This window comes from Pongo pygmaeus, chromosome X (genome assembly GCF_028885625.2).
Source record: "Pongo pygmaeus isolate AG05252 chromosome X, NHGRI_mPonPyg2-v2.0_pri, whole genome shotgun sequence".
NCBI classification, from domain to species: Eukaryota; Metazoa; Chordata; class Mammalia; order Primates; family Hominidae; genus Pongo; species Pongo pygmaeus.
Window position 1 is genome coordinate 121,166,105 of NC_072396.2, and position 10,090 is coordinate 121,176,194.

At 36.2% G+C, this 10,090-nt stretch overlaps 1 pseudogene; it reads left to right on the forward strand.

Moving 5' to 3' along the window:
* The first annotated feature begins 2,663 nt into the window (after positions 1-2,663).
* On the forward strand, positions 2,664-9,839 carry LOC129024174 (protein SET-like; annotated as a pseudogene).
* The last annotated feature ends 251 nt before the right edge of the window (positions 9,840-10,090 follow it).

Consider the following 10,090-nt stretch of genomic DNA (forward strand, 5'->3'; position numbering starts at 1 on the left):
GACAATCTCAGACACGTAATTTTCTCTTTTTAAAGTGCTACTTCAATCTTTTGAAGAGAAAGGATATTTCTAGTTTAAATTCAGCCCAAATAATACCATCTCAAATGAGAATATCACTTACAACCACCCAACATGTGCACTACTTCCCTTTCCAGTTGATAGTTCAGCACTTTGGGAAGAAAATTGATCTTTTACAGCCACTTAGTAGCATATTTCAAAATCCTACAGCAGTACTTTGCTAAATGGCATCCAGCTCATCTGGATGTGTTGAGTTTCCAGATGATAAACTCCTAAAGGGCAAAGTCTATGATTATTTGGCTAACTTTATATGTCTTATGAGCGCGGGTGCTTACTAAATACTATTTCATGGTAATAATGATGATGATGACAAGTTAATGCTCCTCAAAGTGCCAACCAACCAGTCAATTTAGTGAAAGTCAAACTGGTCATTTGATATAAAAAATCTACTTACTTGATTGAATGAATTCTTGAAATTGCAGCTGGTTGTTTTTATGCTTGTATAGACATAACATTAAAGTTCCTTTCATATTGAGAAGGGTTAAGAGAATGGTGCAATACAGATATTCATTAATAGTCAATTTTATCACATCAATCAGAAGCTTTGAAAAAGTTGAGTGAAATTACTGTTGAGATAAACAAAATATAACCATATAATGGCATGTAATCTCAGGAATCTCCTTTAGGTACCCCTCCCCGGCCATGAATTTATGTCACTATATTCTTGTCAGATAAGTCCCTTGGCTTAACTTCATTAATCATGGACTGATGCAATTAGAATCACATATCCCAAGTGGGCAGCTTCCATGTGTCATTTTTTGGCCTGCATAACATTCACAACCATATCTATGTTAGTAAAATAAATCCATTGAAGACACTAAGCAATTTCTATTGCCAGCAAAGGAATATTGAGGATCATCAAAATTATGTTGATAATTGCTTTAGCATGTCCCTTTACTCACAAATAAATATATACACATTTTTTTTAAAACCAACAAAGTTGGAGGAGTTACTACCTTATTTTTAATCTATTCTAAAGATAGAGTAATCATGAAAATGCAGTATTTATAAAAACATAGACATATAGATCAACAGAATAGAACAGATTCTAGACATAACCTCACATATATTTGGTCAATTGATTTTTGAGAAATTTGCCAACATAAGTAATGTGGAAAAAATATTTTTGAACAAATACATTGGAACAATTTGATAGACATACATATGCAAAAAAATTGAACCTCAACCATGTCTCACACTCTATATAAAAATTAATAGAAAATGTGTCACAGACCAAAATATAAGAATGAAAATTATAAAAATTTTAGGACAAAATAGGAGATAACCTTAGCAACCTTGGATTTGACAAAAATTTCTTAAATACAAAAAAGAACAAATTAATGAAGAAAGTAATCAAAAAAATCACAGTTTATTAATATTAAAGCTTTTCTTTTAAAAAGGCACTGCTACAAATGTGAAAAGGTGAGCCATGGGCTTGAAGAAAATACTTGCAAAGCAAATATCTGAAAAAGAACTTCTATGTAGAATACCTAAATTACCTTTACAGTTTAATTGTTAGAACACAAAAAACAGAATTAAAATGGGCAAAATATTTGAATAGTTAACCAAAGACACTCAGGAAATAAATAAGCACATTAAGTGCTGCTTACTATCATTAGCCATTAGGAAAATGCCAACTAAAACCACAATAAAAACTACAACAGACTGTGCGGTGGCTCATGCCTGTAATCCCAGCACTTTGAGAGGCTGAGGTGGGCAGATCACCTGAGGTCAGGAGTTCAAGACCAGTCTGGCCAACATGGTGAAACCCCATCTCTACTAAAACTACAAAAATTAGCTGAGCATGGTGGCACACACCTGTAATCCCAGCTACTTGGGAGGCTGATGCAGAAGAATCACTTGAACCTGGGAGGTGGAGGTTGCAGAGAGCCAAGATTGTGCCACTGCACTCCAGCCTGGGCTCGATCATACAACAAAATTCCAGTCTGTGCACACTCCAGCCTGTGCAAAATTACACAACAACATTAAAAACAGCAATTTCTTATAACATTAAATACATACCTGTCATACATATCAGCCATTCCACTCCTAATCCTTACCCAACAGAAATGAAAGTATATGCACATACAAAAATTTGTACGTGAATGTTCATAGCAGCTTTATTTGTAATAATCACAAACTGAAAACAACCCAAATGTCTCTCAATAGGTAAAGGATGAAAAATATTTGGTGTATTCATATACTGGGACACTAAGTAATAAAAATAAATAAACTATTGATACATACAAAAACCTAGGTAAATCTTAATTATGCTGAATGAAAAAAGCCAGAAAAATGAGTATACACTGTAGGATATATATATGTATATCCTACAGGATACATATACATATATGTATGTATGTATATGCATGTGTATGTATGTGTATCCTACAAGATATACATATATATCCTACAGTGTATACTCATTTTTCTGGCTTCTTTCACCCAGCATAATTTTTTCACTCAGTATCTTATTTCTACATCCTCTTTAATACATATACCTATATATGTATATGTATCCTACAGGATATACCTATTTTTATATATATATGTATATAACTTTATAAAATTCAAACTAATCTATAATGACAAGAAGCAGTTCAGTGGTTGCTTGGGAAATGGTGGTTGGATTGGCTAGGGAAGGAAAATTACAGATTGGCACCAGGACACTTTTGGAGGTAAAGGATATGTTTATTATGTTGATTTTGGTGATGGTTCACATATGTAAAACCAAATTTTACACTTTAAAGATTTGACTATATATTTATTCACACACACACAAACACACACACACATTTACACATGTCATCTAGGTACATGTGGCCATTGAAGCCACAGGAAGGATTATAAAATTAGACAGTGGGGTCTAGAAACAAACCTCGATTAAATATAACATGTAACAGCTAGGCAGAAGAAGTTGAGCTTTCAAAGAAGTAAAGAAGAAATGGGCAGAGAGACAGAGAAATAAAATCACAGATATATATTGTATTGTAGAACCTAATGGAAAAGTGTGTTGTAAGAAGAGTTGAGTAGTTTGTCAGCAGTAAACATTGTGCAAAGAGGTCCAATAAAATGGGAATTGTAAAATCGATTTTATTTAATGACACTGGTGGCCTTAGCCTGATATTTTTATAGAGGAATAGGGCAGAAAACAAAATTTGAGTGGGGGAATGGGAGATAAGTAGATGGAGATAGTAAATAAAAGCAGCTTTTTAAAAGATTTTTGCCTTATAGGTACAGAAAAATGAGATATAGAAGGAAGTTGCCAGAAAGAAAGGGATAGTTATGGAAGGCTGTTTTTAATTTAATTGAGGAATAATATTCGAATATTTATGTGAGTGTTGTGCTGGAGCTGCACATGAGAGTCAATTATTAAATTTTCAGAAATTTTGCAAGCCATCATTAAAAATAGCCATTATTAAAAAGTAACTTTATAAATTCAGAATTAAGTAAATTATATTAAAATCAAGGTAACAAATACTCAAATCTCATTACTTCTTAATTATTTAACTATTTTATACTACTATCTATACTCAAGGTTATTTATGCCAATTGTATCTGTATAGTGGGAATATTATATAATAGTTTGAAACTGCACATCTCTTCTCCACTTTGTGTTCAATGACATAACATTGTTAGGTTGAAACTGGCAATGATGGAAGTGTTTACACCACAAAAGTTGGTAAACACTTCAAATAACGATGTGGTTTTAAGAAGTTTGTTGTTATTGTGGATTGTCTAGGAAGACATACAGAAAAATCTCAATAATTCTGATTAAATTTAAAAATTGTTGTGTTGTGGCTGTTATATTGTGAATAGCACAAAAAACAAGAAAAATATTTTCCTAGTATCCAAAAGCTATTATGTGATTCACCAAAAGTCATTCACATCATTGATGAACACATTAATTTCTGACACAGTTTTTTTTATTTTTATCTTACTCATTGAGGAAAACAAAAATATCAATCAATATTCACGTCAGAACTACACTCATTTGTCAATTACAACCACAGGTTAGTCACAAATATATGAGTTTACCAAAAACAATAAAACACTCTGTAAGTACCATTAGTTACATGGAATTTATGACAGAAAGACTAGAATATTTTACTATCACTTATAAATTGTGTGCTATACAGCCTTTATGTTAGTAATATAAATAATAAATTATGTACATGTATTCATACATGCATTTTTACAGACAGCCAATTATTAAAAAATTACTACCACATTTGTAACTCAGCAAAGCCATGATAAAACTGATCAGCTAAAAAAAACTTCTGTCTATATTTTTTGAATAACTATTTTCTGAAAATGTGAAATAGACCTTGAAACAAAGACAACAGAATATGGCACTAGGACAAGAGTCAGAATATAAATATAACATATATTTATGAGAGGTATTGATATGGTTTGGCTGTGTGCCCACCCAAATCTCAACTTGAATTGCATCTTTCAGAATTCCCACCTGTTGTGGGAGGGACTCAGGGTGAGGTAACTGAATAATAGGGGCCGGTCTTTCCTGTGCTATTCTCATGATAGTGAATAAGTCCCACGAGATCTGACGGGTTTATTGGGGGTTTCCACTTTTGCTTCTTCCTCATTCTCTCTTGGTGCCACCATGTAAGAAGTGTCTTTTGCCCTCCACCATGATTCTGAGGCCTCCCAGCCATGTGGAATTGTAAGTCCAACTAAACCTCTTTTTGTTCCCAGTTTCGGGTATGTCTTTATCAATGGTGTGAAAACAAACTAATACAGATATCCAATATAGTAAGCGATGTAGCTGTCAGCTGTGGTCAGGTTCAAAAAACACTGAATTTACAAAGTTGGATCAATAAAGTAGATTCATATCAGAACATAATTAAAACTCAAGTATTTCAATTTATTTGTCATTCAATAAAGGCCCTATAATAAACATAATAAATGATGTGTATCAGACACTGTACTAAATGTTTTGAATATGTTAATTCTTCTAAATATTTTAAAAATCCTTATGCATAGGTATTATTACTATCACCATTATATAAGATGAGGAAAGTGAGGCTTGGTCACGTTTATTAGCTTGCGCAAGTTTACAGATCTATTAGTAGAAGGGAAAGCATTTGAACAAACTGACTCTAGAGGTAAAATTGCTGATGCAAGTAACCACTATACACCTTTGCCTCCATCCAATCTCGTCTTATGTGATTAAATTTTTCTAAGCTAAGTTGGGCTTTCCCAATAGAACAATAAATCTCTATAAAGAAAGGAATCCTCAACACTAACCATACAGTTTAAGGGTATAATTTGAACATAATAACTCCTTGAAAGTTTAAATTAATTAATAGAAAGAAAAAAATTCACCTGCTGGATATCAGGGTGGGTCAGAGCTCATAAAATTACTTAGAATGATCTCTAAATCCAAATTCAGGATAATTCTAAATGAGGAAAGCAACAGATATGGATTTTGAAGATTATTCGGATATGTTAATATTGAAGTCTCAGAAATGTCTGTCCTTCCTTTATATGAACTCACTAAGTAGTTTATATAATTGTGAAAATTCTACACAATAAATTCACACATTTATAAATAAGTGTAAAAATTTTAGAGGATAATTTGGTAATCTCTATCAAAATTTATAAAGGATGTATATCCTTTGAGTCAGAAAAAATTGTCATAAGGAATTTCCTAAGTACACAAAATTATGTGCATTTGTTCATGTATATATGTGTATATATATATACTCACACATATATATTTAATTTTCAGCAGCATTGTTTTAGTAGAGAAAGGTTGATGACAATATAAATGTCCATTAGTATCAGAAGAGTTCAATTAATCATAGCTCCCTTATATAATGCAATACTATACAGCTACTCAAGTGGGTTATAACATTATCTATACATATACTGTCATCAAAAGTTGACATTATTAACAAGCCAATAAAACAATTTACAACACAAAATACATATCATGGTTCCAGTTTGGCAAATATGAGATGTGGAGGTTTAATAGGTTAGAAGGATAGATAGATATAGGTGCTTGTAGATACATTGGACCATCCTTGAAAGTATATGCACATTCTAACGTGGGGACTTCTGGAAAAAGGGTGGACTGGGATGTGAGGTATACTTACTTTTACTTTGTTGCCTATCTAAAAATTTTTTAATAAGAAGAATAAAAACATAGGCATTTAGTAATTTTTTGAAAAGATACTAGCCTCAGCATTCCATTTTTGCAAGTGCCAGCATCAACAGCTATGGAGTCAGTGATCAATTATTTTGGTGGGTTTGGAATACAAGGTCATGATCAAGCAACCCCTAGGTTCACTCTTTGTCTACAAAGCTATATTAAGACATAAAGTTAGGTTAGTTAAATACATATATAACAGGTCCCAGCATGTTCTTGACATTTCAGATGCCACTGAAAAGCTCTATTTGAAAACTTCAATAGAAATGCAGAAGACATGACATATTATAAGACCATTACATCTTCCCATTTTCATATGGAGTGGCAAATGTTTGCCACAGGGGCATGTGGAAAGGTGGTAGAAAATCATAAATAGCATCCTAAACTTACAGAATATATATTATTGTTCAAACTCTGCCAGCTTCCAACTTTACCATTGTTCGTGTGCAAAAACGAGAGTAAGTATAAATGTTTCTGACATATTTGACAATTATTCCATGCATATAAGCAAGCAGAAAAAGAGCATCCTGGGAGAAACATTTTAAGCATATTGTAGCCTATCCAGCTGAAATTCATAAAGTCATTTCTGAATAGATTTCTCTTGTTCTAATTTAGAGTCTCACAGGAATGGTAAAAATTACCTCAATCTTAATACTGATTTCATTGACTTTTAATTAAATCAAGTTTGAAGAAAATGACTTGATTTCCTATCCTTATGCATCACATCTGAGGAAGTAGAAACATTTATACTCATGATTTAATATGGCCTGTCTAACTGATTGGTTCTCTTTTTTCTGGACATTTTGGTGGTAAACATAGGTGGAAAGCTAATACAAGAGGAGGAAAGTATGGGTATCTAGGGTGAGTGATATCAAAGATTGAAATGAGAATGATTTTAAAGGAGGCATAGTGATGAAAGCTGTACTTTAAGTGTGGAAAAAACAGTGAGAGACTTCTAACTTATAGCATTTTAAAAACTGATCCTTAACTAATTATTTGTATTTGCCAAAATGGATGAATAGGTACCTGTTGCTTTTCTCCACTCAGTTATTGATAGGCAGTCTCTAAAATGGCCTCAAATATCTCTGCCTTCTGCAATTAACACCCTTATATAATCCCTTCTCCTTGAGTGTGGAGTGGACCTAGTGACTTGCTTCTGATAAATAGAACATAGCCAAAGTGATCAAAAGTGATAGAAAGTTACTTCCCTAGATTAGGTAACAAAACACTCAGGCTTTCATTTTGCTTGGCTCTCTCACCTTGCTTCATTCTTTCATGCTTTCTTTCTTGGAGCCATTTCTCTTGGGCAGCCTGCTGCCATGTTGGGAGTAGCTCTGTGGAGTGGTTCAAGTGGAAAGAAACTGATATCTCTGGTCAACAGCCATGCAAATTAGCTTGAAAGTGACTCTCTCCCAACACTTTGGGATGCCAAGGTGGGCAGGTTACGAGGTCAGGAGATCGAGACCATCCTGGCTAACACGGTGAAACCTCGTCTCTATCAAAAATACCAAAAATTAGCCGGGCGTGGTGGCGGGCACCTGTAGTCCCAGCTACTTGGAGGCTGAAGCAGGAGAATGGTGTGAACCTGGGAGGCGGAGCTTGCAGTGAGCCGAGATCCAGCCACTGCACTCCAGCCTGGGCGACAGAGTGAGACTTCGTCTCAAAAAAAAAAAAAAAAAAAAGCCTGTCAAACTCTACCTCAGTGAGCTTGAAAGCAAATCCTCCTACCTTGCAGCCATGTTAGAGACTCTCACCCAGTTAAACTAGGATCAACCTATGACCAATAGAAACTGTGAAATAAGTGTTTGTCATATTTTAAACCACTAAGTTTTAGGGCAACTTGTTATGCAGCAATAAAAAAAAAAATACGGCAGCAAATTTTTTCCCTGAAAGATTATGTTTAGTTTGAAGTTTTACAAGTCATCCCATTTTACATGTATGAGGAGAATGAGCTCCCTCTAATGTACAACATGGTGTCTACAGTTTATAATAGTGAATTGTATTCTTGAAATTTGCTAAGAGATTAAGTAGGGACATTCAAGTCAGCTGAAGCTGTGCCCACAACCGCCCCTTCCCCCAGGTGCTCTGTCCCAGGGAGATGGGGGTTTTATCTATAAGTCCCTGACTGGGGCTGCTGCCTTTGCTTCAGAGATGCCGTGCCCAGAGAGGAGGAATCTAGAGAGGCAGTATGGCTACAGCAGCCCTGCTGAGCTGTGGTGGGGTCGGCCCAGTTTGAACTTCCTGGCGGCTTTGTTTACACGGTGAAGGTAAAACTACCTACTCAAGCCTCAGCAGTGGCGGACGTCCCTCCCTCCACCAAGCTCCAGCGACCCAGGTCAACCTCAGACTGCTGTGCTGGCAGCGAGAATTTCAAGCCAGTGGATCTTAGCTTGCTGGGCTCTGTGGGGGTGGGACCCGGGAGCCAGACCACTTGGCTCCCTGGCTTCAGCCCCCTTTCCAGGGCAGTCAATTATTCTGTCTTGCTGGCTTTCTAGGTGCCACTGGGGTATGGAAAAAAATAACTGCAGCTAGCTAGCTCAGTGTCTGCCCAAATGGCCGTCCAGTTTTGTGCTTGAAACCCAGGACCCCGGTGATGTAGGCACCAGAGGGAATCTCCTGGTCTTCGAGTTGCAAAGACCGTGGGAAAAGCACAGAATCTGGGCCAAGTGCACAGTTCCTCATGGCACAGCCCCTCACAGCTTCCCTTGCCTAGGGGAGGGAAATCCCCTGACCCCTTGTGCTTCCAGGGTGAGGGACACCCCACCCTGCTTCGGCTAACCCTCTGTGGGCTTCACCCACTGTCCAACCAGTCCCAATGAGATGAACCGGGTACTTCAGTTGGAAGTGCAGAAATCACCTGCCTTCTGTGTCAGTCTCGCTGGGAGCTGCATACCGGAGCTGTTCCTATTCGGCTATCTTGTCAGCGGAAGAGGTCAGAATTGATCGCCAGAATCCTGAATTTTTGGGTAACAACATTTGTCAACCATCCACAAGTGTCTGTACTCCTTGGGGAGGAGAATGAAGAGGCTCTACATTATTTGACCAGTGACAGAATTTGGAGATGTTAAATCAGGTTATAGAATAGATTTTTATTTTGATGAAAATCCTTACTTTAAAAATAAATTTCTCTCCAAAGAATCTCATCTGAATGACAGTGGTGATCCATCTTCAAAGTCCACCAAAATCAAATGGAAATCTGGGAAGGATTTGACAAAACTTTCAAGTCAAACGCAGAATAAAGCCAGTAGGAAGAGGCAGCATGAGGAACCAGAGAGCTTCTTTACCTTGTTTACTGACCATTCTGATGCAGGTGCTGATGAATTAGGAGAGGTAATCAAAGATGATATTTGGCCAAACCCATTACAGTACTACTTGGTTCCCAATATGGATGATGAAAAAGGAGAAAGAGAAGAAGAAGATGATGATGATGATGATAAAGAGGAGGAAGGATTAGAAGATATTGATGAAGAAGGGGGTGAGGATGAAGGTGAAGATGAAGATGATGATGAAGGGGAGGAAGGAGAGGAGGATGAAGGGGAAGATGACTAATAGAAAACTGATGGATTCCAACCTTCCTTTTTTAAAATTTTCTCCAGTCCCTAGGAGCAAGTTGCAGGCTTTTTTTTTCCTCAGTTGCTCTGTTCTTGAGGTCTCTTTTCTCTACACCATCGTTCTCAACTTATTTGGGGGAAAATACCTTGAGCAGAATACAATGGGAAAAGAGTCTCTACCCCTTTTTGTTCAAAATTCATTTTTATCCCTTCCTGTCTGAACAAAAACTGTATGGAATCAACACCACTGAGCTCTGTGGGAAAAAAGAAAAACCTGCTCCCTTCACTCTGC